Below are 24372 nucleotides of genomic sequence, written 5' to 3' on the forward strand. Positions count from 1 at the left end.
TCAACCTTATACATGGAGGTCTAATACAACACTATTTTAAAAGTATTTTAAAGATATTTATAGAGTCTAGTGCCAGGCACCATAGTAAAGGCTGAATTACCAAAGATAATTTAATGTCATAATTTAAAAGAGAATGTCCATGATGAGATTTGGCTTTTTCTGATCTAGACTGAAAAGTTACACAGCATCTCTTCTACTGCATTTGTTGGTTACAATCAAGTCGCTCAGCCAAGCCTAGATGCAGCGGAAGAGGACATTATCCCACCTTTGATGTAAGGAATGCCAAAAATATGTGGACATATCTTTAAAACAACTATGTACACAGTCTATTTTAGTAGAAGTAAAAAGAAGAAAGGAAGGAAAGAAGGAAGGAAGAAAGGAAGGAAGAGGGTAGGAGAGAGAGGAAGAAAAATGTCCAAGACCACCACACAGAAAACTGCAAACCATTATCAGGATTCATAAATTGAAGAACTTATTATTGTAAAGATATTAAGCTTCCTTATTTTATAAAGATTTCATAAAATCCCAATCACAATTCTAGCAGGGAAAAATTAATGTAATTGATATCAACAGACTGAAAAGGAAAAACTATGTGATGATATCAATAAATACAGCAAAAGCATTTGACAAAATCCAACATCCATACCTGATAAAAAAAAATTCTTTGCATTCACAGACCACATGATTGTCTACATACAAAGTATGATAATGTCACTGGCATAGAGAAATAAACCAACAGAATAGATTAGATAGTTGACCAACAGTCACTTGATTTATGAAAAAAGTGACATTATAGAACAGTGGGTGAAAAATGGTCTTTTCAATAAATGGTGCTGCATAAATTGAATATTCATAGAGAATAAAATAAATCTTGACTCCTAGCTTATATCATACACTAAAATCAACATTGGGTGGATTATAGATCTCTATGTGAAATGTAAAACAATAAAACATCTAGAAGATAACATAGAAGACATTTTCATCACCTCAAGGGTAGGCAGAGATTTCTTAAATGGGGCACAAATATCAGTAACCATAAAAGAAGAGACAGATAAATTGGACTACATTAAAATAAAAAACTTGCTCATCAACAGACATCATTAAAACAATGAAAAGGCAACCAATTGAAAGAGGATCTTTACAATCCATGTATAAGAAGATTGGTATCCTACAAATCAATAAAAATAAGAGAGCGTAATTTGTTTTAAAAATGGGCAAAAAACTTAAAGTTTACAAGGAAATGTTCCCAGTGGCCAGTAAACATCTAGAAAGGTGGTTAACTACTTTAGTCGATGTGAAAATGAAGAATAAAATAAAAATGAGATATTACAATATACCCAACATAATGACAAAAATTTTAGAATGTGACAATACCAAATATTGGCAAGGTTATAGAGCAATTAGAACTTTCACATATTGCTGGTGGGAATGTAAGTTGGTGAAACAACGTTAGAATACTGTTTGGCACAATCTAAATTCAAACAAATATATGCATTACCTAGGACCCCACAATTCCACTCCTGGTGGTAAATTCAACAGAAATATATCATTAGTGGTAATATAATTGGTACAGATTGCAAGAGAGCAATTTGGCAATAATCAAGTAAAATCCAGCAGTTCTTCTCTTAAGAATCTATCTCACAGAACTATTTACACAAATCTATGTACATAGATGTTTGTTACCGTGATATCTGTAGTGGTAAAAATGAGAAATAACTTGATTATTATCAATTGGTGAATGGCTAATTTAAAAAATCAATGAAAATTATCTAAGATTTAAAAAGAATAAGTTAGAGCTTTATGTACTGATTGGAAAGATAGCCTAGATATATTGCTAAGTAAAAAGTTTTGCAGAGCAATGTATATAGTATGATTGTTTATTAACAATATACAATTTTAGTTTAAAATGTTTCAAGTTTACATATATGCAAATATAGAAAAAGAGATCTGGAAAGATAGGCACAAATGGTTAACAGTGGTTCTCTTGGGAGAATAGAATTGTGTGAGAGGAGACCTGAAAAGGGATATTTAGGTTTTTACTATGTACTTTAAACAATAAAAATATTTTGAAGAATTGCTTGTAATTGTATGTATATATGTGTGTGTGTGTATATGACTTTTTTTTTTTTGTCATCACAGGGAGATTCTCAGATGAAGCAGTGAAATATAAGCATCATTAGATGCATGAGGAAGGGGATAAACGCATTGACATGAGCCACAAGTTTCACTTTAGAGAAAACATAGTAAGAACAATAGCTCTACCTCCCACCAAAGTGAAAGAAGCTCTTTGTGGGAAACCAGAAACAGTTCCAGCTTTCGTGGAGTCTGAACGTAAGTAATTATTTCTTAAGAAAAATAATAGAAAATTACAGTAACAAAATTAGGAACAGAATCTTAGAAGGTCCAGTGCAAGTAAGGAGTCTTAGAACTTAAACATTATTAGCTTCATGGTAAACTTACTTCTATGTGGAACATAATTAAATACCACAGGGATTTTGGATGAAATAATGCAAGAATCTCCAAACAGAGAGGACAGAGTAATGTAATAGCCAAGTGTCATCTACCTTAGGCCTATGTGTTACCAGTGATTTTATTTCAGTTTACAGTCTAAAAAAAATTATACATATTCAAAAGTTCAAATTCTGTTAAAAGTTCACATTCATGTTTTATGGTAAACCTCAAGAACAACAACAAAAAAGCACAGGTAATATTTTTTTCAACCTACTGAAAATTTCCTCCTGCTTTAATAGAATACTTCATAATAGGTGCATTTTTATTTAAGCCTTTAAAAATTCCTTGTTATTCTTTGGAAATTTTATTATAAGAGTATAAGAATATACTTAGTCAGAAATGAGTGTATTAGAGCCTAGCTAGTAGACAGAGAGTTGAAGCTGATGTGAAAGCAAAATGTGTTATGAAAGATTCATGAGATCAGGAATCTTGACTTGTTTACCACTGAGTCCCCAGTGTCTACTGCCTGTCAGAAGACACAACAAACCATGATGATGATTCCCATCTATTGAGCCAGATTCTGTGATAAGTGCTTCTCAGACAGAATTCCTCTCAATGGTCCTCTTAAGACCAGTATTATTCCCTTTATTAATGAGTAAAATGAGGCTTAGCTTGATTAGGTAGCTTACCCAGAGTCACACAATTATTAAGTGGTAGAGCTTAATACTACTGTTTCCCACACAGACCTCTATAAGTATCGGTTGTGGGCATACTTCAATAGATGAAAGAAAGAAAAGAAAGGAAGAGAAGAAGGAGGAAAGAAGGGAAGACAGGAGTAGATGAGAAGTCCTCATGGAATTTATTTTCAGGAAGAGAATCATTTTCTTAAGGGGGATGATAGATGAAGCTACCCCAGCATTCTTGTTTTAAGAAGCTGCATGCTGAGCAGATCATCAGGACAGGCCTATGTTCAAAAGAGGTTCTTTCTCTCTCCAGTTTAGTTTGCACTACTCTCACCTTGCTCTCTCCTCCAGCCATACTGGCTCTTCCTCAGAGTTGCGTCAAATAGTCTCCCTCCTTGTTCAATAGTTCTCTTTCCACCCTGGTAACTAGTGAGCTGTTTATTGTTCTGGTCTCCTTCATCCCTTTGGCTCCTGCAGTATTATTATTTCCAGGTCATAGGAACTTCGATGGAGTGGAATACAGCCTCTTTAGGGACATATAGTCATTTTTCAGAGGGCCATCCACTTTTAGGGGCATAGCCAGGAAGGTGCCACCCATGTCCCCTGCAGAAATCCTCACAGACTTCTCTCCTCTCTTTCTAGCTGGGTTATTCTCCATTTTCTCTCCTGATCCTCTAAAGCCTTCCCCTTCTCAACTCCTCTCTTTGAAACTGGCTTAAGCTATATCTAAAGACCAGCCTTAGACTTCAGGCCATTCTACTTCAGGCGCAGCCAAGATCCCTGAGGCTTGGAGTCACATTGAGAGACTCTTACTATATGAAAGAGTTACACCATTTTTAAATAAACTGGAAAGGAAAAACATGAGGTGAAAAGGCACAATTCAACATTTCAATACATTAGTCTTCCACATTTCACTGGTCGAAGGGTGATACCTTTCACCAAGGAAGGAATATAATGTAATGACTAGGCAAGAGACTAAAGTCTGGTTTCTAGTGTAATAAATTGAGTTGCCTTTGAGATATACAACAGGAGACATGAAAAGGCAATTGGATATACAAGTCTGGAGCTCTATGGCTAACTTTTCTTAGAGTCCAGTGCAAAAGTCCATTATTTTCCCACTTAGCCATTTCCAGTATGGACAAATAATGTTTTCTTAGTGTACAATAGCTTATAAGACCAAGTCTATTTATGTCTAGCATGCTATTTGCTTCTCTAGTTTCACTAGTATTTTGAAAACCACTTACAATTTCATGTTGGAAGAAAAGGACAGGAACGTAAATTCAACAAAATAGTTTTTTCCCTAGGAGTAATTAAGGCCTATAAACTTATTTAAAAGCTCGTTTACTTTAAAACAAATTATTAAGGGTGAAAAAATTATGTACTTGGAGATCAATGTCTCATTTTTAACTTAGCACAATCTCCTTTCTATTTCACTTGATTTATATAATGTACTGCTGGACAAAAAGAATGACATAAAATATTTAAGAAATTAGAAGAAACTTTCACTCAAGATTTTATCTGCTGAGTTAAACCCTAGATATTGCCATATGGTTAAACTAGTCCCCAGCTTCTACGACTATTACCTGCTGCTGAAGGGATAATGTTCCAAAGAGGAGGGAAACACAAAATATGGTTTGTTATATACAAAGATTAAATTATAAACATTTGAGATATTATAAAACCATGCCATGAATACTTTGTACTTGCATTTTTCTGTGATGTTGGAGGATTATCATCCCAATCATTTATATCACAGTGGGATTAAGTTATAAAACCAAGTGACAGCTCCAGCAAAAGAAAATATAAACAGAAATAATGTAGAGTTTGTTGCATATAAACGAGGTATACACAAAAAGCATAGTCACCTGGAAATGCCACAGTGATACCGCCACTGCCAGTTGCAGAGCTGGATACAGAACTCTACTCAAGGAATCTCTCATTACCTCATCAGGGTAGAGCAAACACACATCAATGAGCCCAGTCTGCTTTCCTTCATTACTGAACATGGAGGAGAAATGCCACCATGAAAAGTTTATGTCATTTGGATCTCTTTTCACTGCACAAATCTTGAAATCTAGCCCAAACCTACCATGAGAGTCTCCAGCTAGTAAACAGTACTTTCTACCATTAATATTATGAAATTGGGTAGTTTTTCATTATGCTCTAAAATCCAAGATAAAACAAAAAACATATCTGCCTATATAATAAACAGAATGAGGTCAACTTCCCATCTGCCTATATAATAAACAGAATGAGGTCAACTTCCCATTGTGATATTTAAGTTGGAGGTGAGATTTTGGCAAAATTCTGATGACATTATGGAAAGAGATCCAATAAAAAACCAGTTCCTGCCTTGTTCAAATACACTCCCTGAGAAAATCTGGACTGAGGAAGTTATGTGCAAAATCTAACATAAGACTGAGACTCAAAGTGAAACTTAAAAAGTAGCTGAGAAGTCATTCAATACCCCTAGTTAAATGACTCTTGTAAAAGGTAGACTGGAAAATATAGTTTAGATCAAAGATCCAAGACAGCTCCTACTTTCTCCCCCTACCTGTCATGTGTCCCCACCACAATCTAAGGTGGTTGGTGTCCCCAGAGTAGGGGTGGATTACAGCCCTACCTGTATGCCTTTCTTCCTAACATGGAGCCCAACAAATGGCCTGACCAATTTGATTAACAAAAAACCCTCCCTTTGTTGTATAGAGCCAGGAAAGTTATGGTCTGAGGCCAGTCTGATGCAGAAAGATGAGTAGAAATGCCCACCTTTTAATAAACAGCTCTTACTATAGTAAATAGTGGCTTTTATCAAGAGAAATTTATATTATTTCATCCAAAGTGTTACTGATGTTCACTTATAGTCAAAATGTTGCCACACATGTTTTTTTCTTAAGTACTTACTATGTGGCATATTAAATAATTAGCTTATTAGAATATGATAAAATAAATAGAATATTATGTGCAAGATACTGGGGAGTACTGGGGAGAATATGGCAATAAATAAACACATAAGCACTCTCTTCAAAGGACTTACAATCTAGAAGAAAAGACACATTAAGCAATTTATTCGATAAATGTGTCTACACTAATGCTAGGAAGAATATGATGAGCACAGAGGAGGCAATGAGAATTCAGGTTGGGAATCCCTTTTGGATTGAAAATTTTAGGGGAGGCATCAAAGAGGTAGTTGGATTTAAATGGGGCCTGAAAAGATTGGTAAATATTCTAAAATAAATATTAAATATTTTTCCCACAATAAGATTAGTGCATACTCACAATACAAATAAATGGTAGGTATTCTGGTATGTATATGTTGTATGTGTGGTGGTGGTGGGGGGAGGAGAAATTTTAATGAAGGAAAAGAAATAAAACAAATCATCAACAGTCCTACCGGATTCCAACTCTGTGGCAGAGGGTAATGGAAAGGGGATTACTTCAGGAACAGGGGCAGCACACACCAAGGCACAGAAGTAGAAAGGCACAAGGAGAGGTGAGAAAACATCGAGAGATCCAGTTTCGTAGGGGTTATGTAAGGGAAAATGGAAGTTCTCATAGACCTAAGATAAGCACCAGAAGGCTTAAAAATCCCTACAGGAAACCCAAGTGAGTTAAGATGCTGCCAAAGAGAGAAGTGGATGGCAACCCTCCTCCTCACTACTCCAGGCCTCACATGTCCTTGAGGGTTGTATTCTTCTCAGCAGTGTAGCCAAGTAGCATCCCCTTTCTATCTATTTAATAGTAACTTCTAGTTCTCCAAGGAGCTAAAATTCCTGCTTTAATTGGGGCAGGAAACTCTGGTTCCCTTCAAGGGCCAAAGCTATCACAGAATATTAAATGGACTTCAGCAACCTTAACCAACACCAAATTACAGGAAAGACTATGGGAACCCTGCACAGAGGTCACATAATAACCAGGAATCCGTGAACTCCAAATCCAGGGGGCCCAAAAACGTGGATAAGAAAAAAAGGCATCTTTATTTTCATTAGTATTTAACTGCAACATAGCACTTCCTTCTATTACAAACCAGAGCAATGGTAGCAGTAACTGCAATTTGTCACCAATAGAAAATATAGGTATTTTCATATCATAATTGTTGCTGTTAATTCAAAATATTTTATCATTATTTCAAAATTGTTTATTAGACCTACCACTGGATCTTGTTAAATGTACAAAGCACATTTAAAGAAAATATTTGGTTAACTATTTCATTATAATTAGCCTCCTTTATAATCTTATGTATCATATGTTATGCATTTAAATACATTTTCCTGATAAAGATCCACAAGCTTGAGACTGCCAAAGAGGTCCATGGCACTAAAAATCAAGAAATTTTGGTCATATAGGTGTAAGGAATTTGGTCTGAAAGTTAGACTTAGCACCAAATCTGATAGATAGGAGTTTGTTCTGCATACAGCAAAGTAACTGGGGTAAGGGATGAGAAAGGAAAACAGCTGCCTTCTAAGTAAATTCTCCAAAAGTGACACCACTTTTTAAGGTAACATGCTGATGCAAACCTTTTTTAAGACTGTAATGAAAATACATGAAAAGAATCCATAGGAATACAGGATCTTGAGATACAGAGAGAAGTTAATCAAAGGTAACATCTTTTTAAGCATTTACTTCCCTCTGAGTGAAAGGTCTAGCCTTGCTTTTGGCCTCAGTTCATCCCCAGACTTCACTTGAATTTGCCTCTAAAGTAATGAATACTTTTGCTTCCTTCTAACCAGCTATTCTGAATACATGTGAACCCCCTGGATGGGGAAGGACAATGGGAATAGCAGGGCGAGGGAAAGGCCACTTACAAATTAAAAGAGCTTTGACACTTATGGGCTCTGACCAAACATCATTCAAAGAGAAGAAATTTTCTCTCAACTCATAACATCATGATCATATGGTCAAATGGTTGAAATCCTTCATGAAGCCAGCAAAATCTTAATTAGGGCTGATTACCCAAATGTTAATTGCCAGATCAAGTCAGGTAGGAGAGCTATAATATTAGGGAGACCCATGTACAACTGATGCTGGTGTACAGCATAAAAGGAACATCGTTCTTCTCCCTTTGCATGTGTCCATTTACAGATCTCTGATCCTCCAGTTGAGTGACAAAGTGGCATTGGGCTCTTTCGATGCCCAGGTTTAGAAGTGATTGAGGCCACAGCAGAATCAGTGCTAAGAGGAGAAGAAAACATCTGAATGAGGTAGGGCCGTAGGATTAAGGATACTTGTGAGTTCTACAGGAAATGCTGTAACATCCTACCTCTGCCAACAGCAGCTCTGGGAAATGACTAGAACTAAGAGTTGTGGAGACATATAAGCCACTGGGGATTCTCAGAACTCAACAAGCAGGAACTATGGGGAGGAAAACTCACTAAATTGTCTTTGGTCAAGGAGTTGGAACCTTAAGAGATTGAAATTTGAATATTACCATTAACTGTGTCCTTATTTTAGTAATAGGTGAACAGAGCCTGTGACTTTCCTATTACATAGTCGATAAGGAATCAAACGCTCAGATTGTTGGCTTTGAGTAGCGTTTCAAAGAGTGAAAAGAGGATGCTAATTTTATGTTCAACTTAATATTACCTGTTCCCTCTCTCTCTGCTTTTGAGGCTAAGCATCCAGCCAGCTGTTTGGAACCATGGGATAACATGGAACTGCAAGTTTAGAAAACAGTAACATGGCAAACATCTCAGGTTGTCTCTTTCCACATCTTCCTTAAGAAATAACTGAGGAAAATGGTTCAGAGGATGATGAAGCCATGTAATGGTAGTTCTACGAAACCATGCAGGTACCCGCTCTGTACCTACTTCTATATTACTAAGATACTTCTTCCTGATTTGTCTAGGAAGAAAGATAGAGAGATACAAGATCAGAACTAAAAGAAAAGTACTCGTGGAGAGAAAGAAAAAAACTGTTCCCTAACTCTATAAATAAAATTTTAAAAAATTAAATCTAATGTTTGGTTCTAAAAGTTTTCAACTGAAGTCAAAGCTTTGCAAAGATATCAAAGCAGGAAGGACTTGAAGTGAACTTTGAAAAGAATTATCCTACAGAGTAGTAAAAGAAGAATGACAAGTTTAGGTTTATAGATACCAAGTTGTTAAGTTCTTTATCCCTCTTACAAAAAGGTCCTCATTTATGGTAATGTCTAGCTAGATAAATACTCTTTTATGATACTTGGCACTTAACACCCGCAAACAATGCAGTAAGTAGTAAACAACAAGAGGACAAGGACAAACTTGAAGCCCAAATCAGTCTTTCCATCTGAACATTCCTGTGTTTTATTAGAAACAGTGAGACTGTGGGAGATTAAGGATCATGAGTAAGAAAAAATGTAAAATAATTTAACACATTCTTTAATAATTGATTGTGCCTTTTCAAATAGAAGAAAGCTGAGGCCTCAATATTGAGAAAATAAATTTGAGGTCATTTTTTTTCAATAGAAATTTTCCCTGTATCCATCACCAACCAGCACAGCTTGAAAATTTAATTGAATGTTTTCTATGCCTAGGGAGCTGTGAATAATGACAACAAGGATGGTAAATAATAATCAAGGTCCTTTGGAAATCTTAATTTTCAAGTAAACAGTAACACAATACTTCCAAGTTGAAAATAACAAATTTAAATTGTCTAGTACTTTCAATCAACATAACCTAACATCCTATTGGTACTACATATGGGAGAAACAGCTGTGGACAAGAAGAGACTCATTCTTCATGATTTTTCTTTACTGCTTAGGAGCAAAAGAGAGTTATTATTTTCAGGGTCTTATCCATGATAGAGAGGAAGGCTATGAAAGACAAGAGGGTTGTGCCCACCAAGTCTGTGCTGACCTGCCATCTAATTGGCTGGGCTCCTATCTATCTCCATTTTAAGACCCCATCCTGCCCAAAGTAAGCCTCATCTTGTGACATAGTCTTTCGTGTTGCATCAGGGGGAGACTTTTAATTATAGGTTGGAGTGAAAAAAAAACAAAACACTAGTCTAATAATCTGGAGATCTGTGACCTAATCCACACTCTGCCACTAACAGTCATGTGACTATGGGTGGTGACCAATTTTCTTTTTTTTTTTAAATTATTTTTTATTAAATTTATTGAGGTGGCATTGGTTAATAAAATTATATGGGTTTCAAGGGTACAATTTAATAATACATCATCTAGCAAACGAAGAGGATGAACTTGAACAGAGGTCAGCAAACTTATTCTGTAAAGAGCCAAATAATAAATATTAAGGGCTCTGAGGGCCACATAGTCTGAGACCAACTACTCAACTATGCCATTGTAGCATAAAATCCACAGATATTACATAATCAAAAAAAAATGGGGCTATGTTGTAGTAAAACTTTATTTACAAATACAACTAGCAGACCAGATTTGTCCCAAGGGCTGTAGTTTGCCAACCTCCAGACTAGATAACTTGGTATATTCCTTCCATAGATATATCAATATGCATATTTCCTAATCTTTCTATATATAAATAAGGAAAATACAGACAATACAACAGAAAAATAGACAAGACCCAAACATTAAAAAGTAAAAGTCAAAAATTATAAAATATTTTAAAAGCAAATAGTAAACTGCTGAAGCTTAAAGGAAACATACCTCAGTATTTCTAAGAGGAAAATGAATCTCTAAACAAAAATTTCAAACATATATTATATACATACATATACATAAATATTCATATTAAGAAACTTTCAGGCAACAATGTCTTTGTATTAATCTTCAAAAGAAAAATGGTCAAGAAACTAGAACATGAAGGCTATCCAAATAGCCCATGAAATATACAATGTGTTGCCTCATTATTCATGAAAGAAATGCAAATTGCATAACACTACGCCACATACCAATATGGCTAAAACTTAAAAGACTGACAAGACCTAAGATTTGCAACTCTATGGAACAACAGAAATCTTATGCTGCTTGTGGGTGTGTAAATCAGTGGAACAACTCTGGAAAATACTTTGGCATTATTTACTAAAAATGACTTTATATGTGCCATATTTTCCAATGATTTTGCGCCTTGATAAACACTCAGTAGAAAACATACCTACCAATGTGTTTCAATGAATAAACACTAGTTATGATAGCCAAAGACAAGATATAACCCAAATGTCCATCAACAATAAAATGGATAAGTAATGATATATTCCCATGATAGAGCACTGTTTAGCAGTGAAAATAAAGAAAATACAACTATCTACAATGATATGAATAAATCTCTCAAAATACAGTAAAAAAAAAAAAGAAGCCTGTTCTGGACATGCTCGATTTGCCCCTCCAGGTCCACTCTCCATTGTGTCTAGGAGCCTGACTAGTATGGATTTCTTCAAATGGGCCAGTTTTCCTCTGGCTTTTGGTCAGATCCCACCAATAAGAGGCAGACGAGAGGGCATAAGGAGAGAGGTTTGGTATATTTGTTCTTTTGGACGCTCTCTGCCAAGGCATAGTTAGCAGTTGCTACATTTCTCTGCCAAAGGCCACATTAGCTGTTGAGTAGCTCTCCCCAACAGCAATAGGGAGCATAGGGTTCCTGTAGTTGCTTGTCCCTGCAGGCCTATAGGTAGTAAATGCTCCCTACTTCCCTGCTATTGTTAGCTCTGAGGTCTGCGACATCCCTTGTTGATTTCCTTTAATCTTGTACACAACTTGTATATAGTCTCTTTATGAAACTCTTATAAATCTTCTTCTGCATATGCTATTTGTTTCTTGCCAGGAACCTGAGCCATACAAAGCCAGACCCAAATGTTTATAAACTACATTTATATGAAGGTAAAAAACAGACCAAACTAAACTACAGTTTGAGAGAATACAGAGGTGGTGAAACTACAGAATAAAGGAAGGAAGTAATTACCACAAAGTCAGAAGAGTGCTTAATTTGTGGGAAGGAAGGAAGCTGTAAATGGGAGAGAAGACATGAGAGGGTTATGGGGTGCAGGCAATATTCTATTAGCTTACCTGGATGATAGTTAAATGCTCTTTTGCCTTATAATAACGTATTAAGCTTTATGCATTTTTACTGTATGTTTGCCATTGTTCACCATAAAAAACAGCTCAAAAATAAAGATGAAGTTTTATTCGATTGCTACATCCCATTAAATGCACCTCTGTTTTAAGAACATAGATGTCAACTACATAATTTAATCAGCCTCACACAGTTTGATGAGAAATAAAAAAATCAGGAGTGTTGAAAACTCTGTCTTCTCTAATTGTACTGAGACTTAACAAGGAGTATCAGTTTATAAGCCTCCAGCTGATTTAGTTGGCCTAGAGGAGAATAGAATGAAAGTCAAGAACATAGAGAAAGAGAATGCTTGAACAAGAGGGCCACAATGATAATGAAAAGGAAGTGGTCAAAAATTTTTCAGAAATAAAATCAAGTTATTTTTAGTATTGCGAAGATATATGGATACAAAGAGTACTCAGTAAATGTACTTACATCTGTCCTTGGGTTATTAACATGAAAACCATTTCATATGTTCTTTTAATTATTAACTTCTGGATAACCCTCATGATATCTTAGTAATAATAAGTAGGTAGAAAATTCAAAATGTTTACATGCCTAGATCTATAAAAGAAATATCTAAACAAAGAAAAGTTAACAGAATACAGCCCATGTTAAGTTTGTTTTCTAGAAGGCAAGCTCATTCCTTGCCCAAATTAAAACTGAATTGCAAAATACTTGGAAAATAAACATATGTCATTAGATGAATGCAGACTATTTCAGTGCAGTAACATTAATGGTGTGTTAAGTAACAATGTAACTACTATGTGGAAGAACTACAGACTCCAATCTAGTACCATTAGTTGCATGTATTTGAATCTTACAGATTTCATAAATTACTTGTTTGTGTAGTAAATGACATTTCAAATGCTATTGTACATAGGCTAATGAATGAAGAGACAAATGCTATCTCTCAGAGAGTCTCAAAATTTGTCTATTAGCCCAAAAACTCATTATAAATTTTAAAAATAACAAAACATGGTTAGGATTAGAAAAACTCTGTTGTGAACAAGATAACATAGAACACATTTCACTCAGTGGAAGACAGCTTAGTTTAAGCTGATTTAGAGGATAATTTTCTGTATTCCTTCATGGGTTAGGTTATGGTGATTTGAATCCTGTGGCCGTAGCACCTGTATGGAATACAGTCAGCTATAAAAGCAACATCCCTAGATTTTTTTCATTAATCCAGGATCTTATAGGAAGTAGCATTTTCCACATGTAAATATTTTGTCATATTTCTTGATGCTTCCAAGCAAACTAAACTGAATATAAGATTTTAAAATTCTACATAGCAATTTAACCTCCACCTGAAATGCCAGATTTTTATTGCCATTTGTATTTTGTAATTTTTTAAATGTTAAATTGTATTTGTTTTTGGAATAGATAATATTTGTACATGGTATAAAACTCAATGCACAAGAAGGGATTTTGTGTAAAATCTCCCTCTCATGCTTCTTCCTCAGGCAACCAGTTCCCAGTCCATGAGCAGCCAGTGGAATAGGAGCCATCTCAGAAATCCAGACCTCAGTCATTCTCTCCTCACTCTGAGGTAATAATACTAGAATAATACTAGAAGGACCTCGGTTGCCACAAAGACCCAAACAACAAACCAGTCCAGAGAGGCCCTCTAAGTTCCTGTGTATGTTAGGAGATATACCAATCCCTGAAGGCAACAAAGGCTCAAATGAACTGACCAGCCCGTGGGTGGTCACTGGTTCATCATGGTCATCACTGGTTTGACTTATGTAGCGTCACAAAGAGATCAGGGTCTTTCCCAATCCTTGAACTCAATTTAAGAGGCTTTTCCATTAGCAAAGGATCTTGCTCTTACTCCTGCCTATGATGTTCCATTAGCAAGTATTATTCTTCCATACACTGTTGATTGAAAAACATCTTTAGATATTATACAAGGTTCCACAAGATCAACGTTTGCCATTATGATTGCCTTAGGTATATATATATCCATGTTCGAAATTTTACCTACTTCATGTGGTACAAGTTAACAATTTGTGAGGTAACACAAATGTATTTCATATGTCAAATATACTGATCTTTTGGTATGATTGAATTTACCTTACTTCAAGAAAAAAGAGAATGGTGATGGATTGAAATGTGGTTAAATTTGATTGAATTTTCAGTGTTCATCAATCATTGCTAAAGGCTGGTCCTCAAAACTTAGGATGCAAAGATAATCGAGAGATCTCAAAGGTTATGCACCAAAGAGAAATAATTATTTCCTCTGGACAGGGAAAGAAGGATTGAGGATGTATTTTGCGTTCTTCTTGCCCAACAGCATTTTGTTTTCCTTTTTCCATTTTCTTCAGTTTGTTAAATCCATATATAAGTCCTTCTTTTCTTTTATTTTTTTATTATTTTATATTAGTTTCAGGTACACAGTACAGTGGTTATACATTTATATAATTTATGAAATGATACCCCTGATTACTCTAAACCCATCTGGCTCTACACACAGCCCTTACAATAATATTGGCTATGTTCCCTATACTGTACTCTGTGTCCCCATTTCTGTTTCATTACTACTAATTTGTACTTCTTCATCTCTTCACATTTTAACCCAGCCCTCCAACCTCCTCTCCTCTGACAGTCACCAGTTTGTTCTAGATTTCTGTGAGTCTGTTTTCCTTTAGTTTGTTCCTTTTGTTTCTTAGATTCCACATATAAGTGAAATCATATGGTATTTATCTTTCTCTGTCTGCCTTATTTCGCTCAGCCTAATACCCTCTAGGTCCATTCATGTCTTTGCAAACGGTAGGATTTCATTTTTTTATGGCCGATTACTATTCCATAGTATATAGATACCATAAATTCTTTATCTAATCATCTGTTGATGGGCATTCAGGTTGCTTCCATATCTTGGCTATTGTGAATAGAGCTGCAGTGAACATTGTGGTGCAGAGATCTTTATGAATTAGTGTTTTGGTTTTCTTTAGATAAATATCCAGAAGTGTAATTGCTGGGTCAAAAGGTAGTGCTATTTAATTTTTTGAGGAACCTCCAAACTGCTTTCCATAGTGGCTGCACCAATTTACAATCTAACCAACGGTGCATGAGGGTTCCCTTTTTCCTACATCCTTGCCAAAACTTTTATTTTTTTTTGATTTATTGATGATAGCCCTTCATACAGGTGTAAGATGATATGCCATTGTGGTTTTAATTTGCATTTCCCTGAGAGTTAGTGACCTTGAGCATCTTTTTATATGTCTATTGTTCATCGGTATTTCCTCTTTGGAGAAATACCTGCACATTTTTTAATTGGATTGTTTGGGGGTTTTTTAGTGTTGAATTGTATGAATTCTTTATAAATTTTAGGTATTAACCCCTTATCAGAAGTATCACAGTCAAATACTTTCTCGCATCCAGTAGGTTGTCTTTTCATTTTGTTGATAGTATCCTTTGCTGTGCAAAAACCTTTTAGTTTAATGTAGTCTCATTTGTTTACTTTTTTCTTTTTGTTTCCTTTGCGTGAGGAGATATATCAGGAAAAAAATTACTAATAGCAATATCAGAGAGTTTACTGCCTATGTACTCTTCTAGAAGTTTTATGATTTGGGGTTTTACATTGAAGTCTTTAATCCATTTTGAGTTTATTTTTGTATATGGTATAAGAAGGTGGTCCAGTTTCAATTTTTTTTTTTACTTATCTGTCCAGTTTTCCCAACACCATTTCTGAAGAGACCATCTTTACCATATTTAATATTCTTACCTCCTCTGTCATAGATTAATTATTTCTGGGCTCTCTATTCTGTTTCATTGATCTGTGTCTGTTTTTATGCCAGTACCATGCTGCTTTGATTATAGTAGCCTTGTAGTATAGTTTGATATCAGGTAGTGTGATGCCTCCAACTTTGTTCTTTCTCAAGGTTGCTGTGGCTATTCAGGATCTTTTATGCTTCCATATAAATTTTTGGGTTATTTATTATAGTTCTGTGAAAAATGCCATTGGGATTTTTCTGATAGTGATTGCATTGAACCAATAGATTACTTTGGGTGCTATGGACATTTTCATGATAGTGATTTTTTCTACTCATGGGCATGGTACATGCTTTCATTTATTTGTATCTTCTTCAATTTCTTTTTGTAATGACTTATAATTTTTCAAGAAAAAGTCTTTTACCTTCTTGGTTAATTTGATTCCTAGGTATTTTATTGTTTTCAATGCAATTATAAATGGGGTTGTTTTCTTAATTTTTCTTTCTGATAGTTCATAATTGGTGTTTAAAAATGCAACCAATTTCTGAATATCAACTTCGTGTCTTGCTACTTTACTGAATTCATTTATCAGTTCTAAAAGTGTTTTTGGTAGAAACTTTAGGTTTCTCTATATGGTATCATGTCATCTGTAAATAATGAGTTTTACTTCTTCTTTTCCAATCTGGATGGATTTTATTTATCTTTCTTGTCTGATTGCTGTAGCTAGCACTTCCAATGCTATGTTGAACAGAAGTGGTGAAAATGGACATCCTTGTCTTGTTCTTCACCTTAAGGAAAATGCTTCTAGCTTTTTCCCATTGCATATGATGTTAGCTGTAGCTTTGTTATATATGTCCTTTATTATGGTGAGGTATGTTCCCTCTATTCCCACTTTGCTGAGAATTTTTATCATAAATTGATACTGGATTTCGTCAAATGCTTTTTTTGCATCTATTGATATGATCATGTGACTTATATTTCAATTTATTAATGTGGTGTATCACATTAATTGATTTGTGGATATTAAATCAACCTTGCATACCAGGAATAAATATCATGTGCTGTATAACATTTTTAATGTATTGTTGAATTTTGGTTTGCTAATATTTTGTTGAAGATTTTTTTTCACCGATGTTCATCAGGAATATCAGCCTATGGGTTTGTTTCTTTGTTTTTTGTAATGTCTTTGTCTGGTTTTGGAATCAGGGTAATGGTGGCCTTATAAGAAAAGTTATGGAGCCTTCCCTCCTCTTGAATTTTTTTGGAATAGTTTGAGAAGAATAGGTATTAATTCTTCTTTGAATGTCTGGTAAGTTTCACCTATGAAGCCATCTAGTCCTAGACTTTTGGATTTTTTTGGCGGGGGTTGGGGGGCGCGGTTTGATTCCTGATTTGATTTTGTTGGTGGTAATTGATCAGTTCAGATTTTCTGTTTCTTCTTGACTTAGTTTTGGGAGATTGTATGTTCTAGGAATGTATCCATTTCTTCCAGATGGTCCAATTTATTGGCATATAATTGCTCATTGTATTTTCTTATAATCCTTTGTATTTATGTGGAGTCTGTAGTTACTTCTCTTTCATTTCTCATTTTCTTTCTTTAGGTCCCCTCTCTTTTTTTTTGACAAGTCTAGTTAAAGGTTTACAATTTTGTTTATCCTTTTAAAAAAGCAGCTCTTGGTTTCATTGATCTTTTGTACTGTTTTTCTAGACTATATTTTGTTTATTTCTTCTCTTTATATCTTTCGTTCTACTCACTTCGGGCTTTGTTTGCTATACTTTTCTAGTTCTTTTAAGTGTAAGGTTAGATTTTTTTTATTTAAAATTTTTCTTGTTTCTTGAGGTAGGCCTGTACTACTATAAATTTCTCTTAAGACTGCTTTCATTGTGTCCTATAGATTTTAAGTCTTGTGTTTTCATTTTCATTTGTCTCTAGGTATCTTTTGATATTCTTCCTTGATCTCATTGATAGCCCATTCATTGTTTAGTAGCATGTTACTTAGCCACCATGTGTTTGTGTATTTTTCAATTTTTTTCTTGTAGTTGATTTCTAGTTTCAAACCATTATAGTCGAGAAAATGCTTGATATGATTTCAATCTTCTTATATTTACTGAGATTTGTTTTGTGGCCTAATATGTGGTCTATCCTGGAGAATTTTCAATGTGCACTTGAGAAGAATGTATATTCTGCTGCTTTGGGGTCAAATGCTTTGAAAATATCAATTAAATTCATCTGGTTTAGTGTATCATTTAAGATTATTGTTTCCTTGTTTGTTTTCTGTCTGGAAGATCTGGCCATTGGTGTCAATGGAGTATTAAAGTCTTCTACTATGAGTATATTACTATTGCTCTCTCCATTTATGTCAGTCAATAGTTACTTTATATATATAACTGCTTCTAAGCTGGGTATGAATATGTTTACTAGGGTTATGTCCTCTTGTTGTATCCATCCCTTTCTCATTATATACTGCCCTTGTCTCTTATTATAGCCTTTGTTTTAAAGTCTGTTTTGTCTGTCATAAGTATTGCTATTCCAGCTTTTTTTTTTTCATTTTCCTTTGCATGATATATCTTTTTCTATCTCTTTTAGTTTATATATTCTGCTGCTTTGGGGTCAAATGCTTTGAAAATATCAATTAAATTTGATATGAAGTGGGTCTCTTATAGACAACATATGTATGGGTCTCATTTTCTTATCCATTCAGCTACTCTATGTCTTTTGATTGGGGCATTTAAATCATTTACATTTAAAGTGATTATTAATAAGTACATAGTTATTGCCATTTTATTATTCATAGTTATGGATTTTTTCTTCTTTCTTCTTTTTATAGAAATCCCCTTAACGTTTCTTGTAATACTGGCTTGCTAGTGATGACTTCCTTTAGCTTTTTCCTGTCTGAGAAGCTCTTTATTTCATCTTTCACTGTAATTGATGGCCTTGCCTGGGCAGAGTAGTCTTGGTTCTAGGTTCTTGTTTTTCAGCACTTTGAATGTTTCATGTCAGTCCCTTTTGGCCTGCAGTTTCTGTTGAAAAATCAACTGACATTCTTATAGGGGTACCTTTGTAAGTAACTAGCTGCCTTTTTAATGCTGCTTTTAAGATTCTCTCTGTCTTTAACCTTTGGAATTTTAATTTGATGTGTCTTGGTGTGGGTCTGTTTGGGTTCCTCTTGTTTAGAACTCTCTGTGCTTCCTGGACTTGGATATCTATTTCCTTTGCCAGGTTAAGGAAGTTTTTATCATCATTTCTTCAGATAAGTTCTCAATCCCTTGCTCTCTCTCTTCTCCTTCTGGTACCCCTATGATACAGATGTCAGTACACTTGATGTTGTCCCAGAAGTCTCTTAAACTTTTCTCATTTGGGGGGATTCTTTTTCTTTTTGCTGTTCTGATTGAGTGTTTTCTGCTACTTTGTCTTCCAACTCACTGACTCAATCTTCTGTTTCATCTAATCTACTGATAATTTCTTCCGTATTCTTCATTTCAGTTATTGTAGTCTTCATTTCCAACTGGTTCTTTTTTGTGTGGTTTCTACGTTCTTTTTTATGCTTACTATCTCACTGCCGAAGTCCTCATTCAGATCATCTATCTTCTCCCTAAGTTCTTTGAGCGTCCTTATAACCAGAATTTTGAACTCTCTCTGGTAGGTTGCTTGCCTCCATTTCACTTAGTTTTTTTTTTTCCTGGAGTTTTTTCCTGTTGTTTCATTTGTGACATGTTTCTTTGTTTTCTCATTTTACTTGCCTCTCTGGGTTCATTTTTATGTATTAAGAAGACCTGTTACGTCTCCCAGCCTTGGCCAGGTGGTCTTATGTGGTAGGTGTCCTCTCTGGCCCAGTGGCACAGTCTCCCTGATCACCTGAGCCAGGGGCTATGGGTGCGTTCCTTGTGGAGGTTATGTGTGTTCCCCTCTGTAGCTAAACCTTGATTGCTGTTAGCATTTTAGTGAATGGGATTGACTCTTGGGCTGACTGTCTATAGGGACTACCCATACTCACAGGTTACAAGTTGCTGTGTGGGACTTGGCCCCTCAGAGGGGGATTCACCCCAGCAGGCTTGTGTACCTGTTGAGAGCAAGCTTTGGGTGTGCCACTTATGGGGCTAGTCCAGTTGTGCTCTATTGTGGTCTGACACCAGCCTCCAGGTATATTGGTTCTGTGGCCCCTTGGAAGGGACTCCTGTGTAGGCCAAGATCAGCTGCTGCCTTTGATTGCGTGGAGCTACCTGGTAGGAGCTACAAAGAAATCAGGGATGGTTGCTGCCTATGCTGGATCTGGAGGCAAGTAGGAGAGACGATGCTATGAGCTGAGGGCCAGTTACCCCCAGTACTGGGCCTGGGTTGGCTTAGCAAAAGGACCAGTAAATTTCGAGGCCTGAGGCTAACCATCTGCAGCTAGAAGAGCCTTTTGGTCATATGTGAACTGGGTGGGGCAGGGACCTAGAAAGTCAATGGGGTAAAGCAAGCAGATTTCACCTGACCAGTATAGATTCAGATTTCGTGCCAGTACTGAATCTGTGGCTCCATGTAAAACTCTCAGATCACAGTAAGTAAGGCCATCCGCTGCCCACCTTGGGCCCACAGACGCCTGAGATCTGTTCATGAAATGTTGTAGCTCAGGGGAGGGCTTATGGCCCACTACCAAAAGTCTCTCCCAGTATGTATGGACTGTGCATGGGCTGTGAAGCTGGGGGCTACTGTTTCCTATCAAATTCGCTACTCAGGGAAAGCACATGATGGAGCTGGTTGCTCAGGAACGAGCTTGCTACAGGCAATTTGTGGTTTGAGTGGGGTGAGGTCTTAGGGAGACACGGGGTGAAGCAAGCCAATCCCATCAGGCCAATGCAGATTCAGAATTGTTTCCACTGCTAAGTCTGCAGGCTCCCACAAAAGTCACAGATCACAGCCAGGCCAGTCACCATCCACCTCAGGCCCGTAGATCCCCACAATCCACCTGAGAGACATTGCAGCTCAGGTTAGAACCAGTGGCCCACCACCAAAAGTCTCCCACAAAATGTGTGGGCTGGCGAGCTGAAGACCACTGCCTGCCGGCCCAGGGAAGGTGCAGGGTGGGGTTTGCCTCCTGGCAACGAGCCCACCATGGAGAATTTGTGGGTTGGGTGGGGCAGGGTCCCAAGAAGACACAAGATGGAATAGCCGATCTCACCGGGTCAATGCAGCTTCAGAATTGGCCAGGCATGGAGAGGGGTCAACACAAGTAAGATAGTGCCTGTCAGGAGACTTCCCTGGAGAGGGAACCAACAAAGGAACAATGGTGATTGTCCCTCCAGTCCTTGCCCCAGCGCCACACAACTCAATCTTTCCTCATATGTTTCTTGCACCTCCCAAACTGCTGACCCTCCACTGGAACCCAAGGCGAGTGTCTGCATGCAAGTGAGTTTATGCACAGACCCTTTAAGAGGGGCATCTGAGTTTTCAGGTTCCTTCTGTCTCACTCAGACAACCAGAATCTTCACTGGTTTTTACAATAAGAACTTATCAGAACTCTTCTCAGGACTGGAACCCTGGGATAGGGAGCTTCTATGTGGGGCCAGGGCCTCTGTTCCTTCAGGCGGGCCTCAGCAGCCAGGGCCCCTGTTCCTTCAGGAGGGCCTCTGCAGCCACACGCTCCCTCCTGGTACTCAACCACCATGCACTTGTGCAGGACCAGCCCATTTCATGTCTCTACCTCTTCTCCTGGTCTTGATGTGGCTTTTTCTTTATATCCTCAGACGTATGTGTAATGATCAGCTAGACTTCAGGTGGTTCTCCAAGGTGATTGTTCTATAATTTGGTTGTAATTTTAATGTGGTCCTGGGAGGAAGCAAATCCTGCCCTAGCCCACCATCTTCCAAAAGTCACCCATCTGCATTTTTCCTGAATAAATGTATAATGATTCTGTAATATGATGAAATGATAAACTATTAAACTATACAAGAAGCTATGTTCCCATTTACAGATAGTAAAATCGAAGCAGTGATGGCCGAAGTGACTTTGCCACTGTACCTCAAATTCAGTATGGAAATAAAATTTCAAATGGGGTCTTTCTAGCTCCCATTCCATTTTTTAGTCCACTGACTGTGCTGTCTTCTTTTATAAAAGTGCTATATCTTGAAAACATCTCTCAAAGACACCTCTGAGGTTAATGCCTTAGAAAAACCTATCAAATGTAATGATTTTGATAGAGACCATTTCACACTACTTTTACCAATCTACTTTTCTTGGTTCATGCTCTCAAAAATGTCTAACTTTTCTCAATGACACTGTTCATACTGATTCTAGTTTTTAACAACATAGGCGAAGATTTAACCTGATCATCTATGAGGCGAAAAGAAAAATGACAGTAGAATTCAATTCTCCAGGATTGATAGAGACTATGCAATACATCTCCATATAAGGAACCATTAGTGTGCATTACCCAGCAACCACTACAGGACAATACTGGCTGTTTCATAAGATCCTGTGAGAAATCTCCTCCTCCACTCCCACCCCACCCCAGCTGATCCCCAGATTATTCTTCATAGCTATTAAGGTTGCCAATACAAGTGGCTCTAGAGCCCTGGAGTAAGAATTTTGTGGTAAAGAGAAATAAAAAGTGTAGAATATGGTATTTCTAGAGAATAGAAGACTCTGGTGGTATATTTAGTCTAATCCTCTCACAGACAGGACATTAAAAAAGTCAAACCTTTAAATTCATTAACAAATGGTGGACTCTGCTTCTTAAGGATATTGCACCTCCATGAAGAAGTAAAGCCATTTGTCTAGTTTACCCAATACTTTTTCCAAGACAAAGAAATTGGAGTAGAACTAGGGATCCCCCTCAAGGAAAATACAGAAAAGAGGCTCTGTAAGTGCTGAGTGACTTATTGCACTGCTTTCTTACCACCTTTCACCAGAGCTACTATCTCCCCTCAAATGTAGGTGTTCTGCCTCCTTCAGGTGATGTTTTCCATGAGACACGACTTATCTCTACTGCATGTAGCAACTATCATGCCCCTGAATCCAAAGAACTAGAGTAAAATGGTGTGACCCGGGCTAGGCAGGTATAAACTTTAACCTGCCTGGCTACCTGGAACCAGGACTTAGATCCTAAGGAGATAATCAACAGACTAATTCAGATATGATAAGTCAGAAAGAGATTGGTCTGGGTCTCATTCCTCAAGGAGGAGATGCAAGTCAAACCAGAGAGTCTACTATGCAACCAGGTCCAAGAACAACATACACACCTAACTATGGAATAGAGGTAAGAATCGGGAGAAGGAAGACAATGGAACAGAATTGGTCAGAGATGAAAGTATAAAATGTACATGCAAATTTGGATTGGGGAGCCCACTGCTTGTCTTTAATTTAGCAGTGGGCAGAACACTGACATTTGCATCAGACTGGCTTAAAAGAGGTACTACTGTTTGTAAGAATGTCCTCCACATCTCTATTTCAAAAGCCATTTTATATGCAAAATTAAAGTGTAGGTCATTTCCTGGAATTCTGCTTTATCTCTTCTTAGCATGTATTCAGTCAGACTTTTGATTGTAAGGATGTAAACACTGGCTGATAAAATAAAAATATATTTGATAATCCATGGAAGTGTGATTGGGAGACTTAGAGAACAAGGCCCAAGGCTGACCTTGGGTACAGTGTCAAAAACCGTGGTGTAGCTGGCCTGTTAAAGAACAATCACTATTGCTAAAGCACCATCAAGACTATAGACAACCACTGTATTCACTGACACCACTACACCAGCAAGCAGGAGGCTATACCGGGGCCCATTTGCTCATATTGCTCCCATCTGTATCATAGTCTCTCATGGGTACATTTGATGGCTGACTCCTAGGACACATGCCACATTTCAGCTGCAAGAGAAGTTATAAACTTGACTCTACACTGAGGATATAAGACTCAAAAATAAAAATTTCTCTAAATACAGAAAAAAACTTTTCAAAAGATATTGAGAAATTTTTGACAGGGGCACCAAGATAATGCAATGAGAAAAAAATACTCTTTTCAGCAAATGGTGCTGAACAACTAACTGGATATCCACACGCAAAGGAATGAAATTGAAACCATTTTTTACACCACATATAAAAATTTACTCCAAATGGATCATAGTTCTAAATATAAGAACTAAAACTATAAAACTCTTAGAATACATAAGAGTAAATTTTTGGAAGCTTGGGTTAAGCAAAGTCTTCTTGGGTATGGCACCAAAAGCATAAGTGACCAAAGCAAAACAAAATGATAAATGGAACTTTATCAAATTAAAAACTTTTGTCCTGCAAACTTTTGTCCTGCAAAACCATCAAGAAAGTGAAAGATGGCACAGAAAAGGAAAAAATATTTTCAAATTATATGCTTTGATTGCTTCTCTTTGCATTATTAGTGAGGGAGGGATTACTGCCCTAGAGTTATAGGGATGGCCAAACATACAGTCAACACAAAACAGATGAGATTGACAGTAATTTATAAGTCATGTACACTCACAGCCTGGGGGAGGACACCATGCCATGTAGGGCCACATGGGAGTTGCACT

At 36.7% G+C, this 24372-nt stretch overlaps 1 pseudogene; it reads left to right on the top strand.

Moving 5' to 3' along the window:
• The first annotated feature begins 2180 nt into the window (after positions 1–2180).
• The window catches only part of LOC102888879, a 28078-nt pseudogene continuing 5886 nt past the window's right edge, over positions 2181–24372 (top strand).

Source organism: Pteropus alecto, unplaced genomic scaffold (genome assembly GCF_000325575.1).
Source record: "Pteropus alecto unplaced genomic scaffold, ASM32557v1 scaffold7, whole genome shotgun sequence".
Lineage (NCBI taxonomy): Eukaryota > Metazoa > Chordata > Mammalia > Chiroptera > Pteropodidae > Pteropus > Pteropus alecto.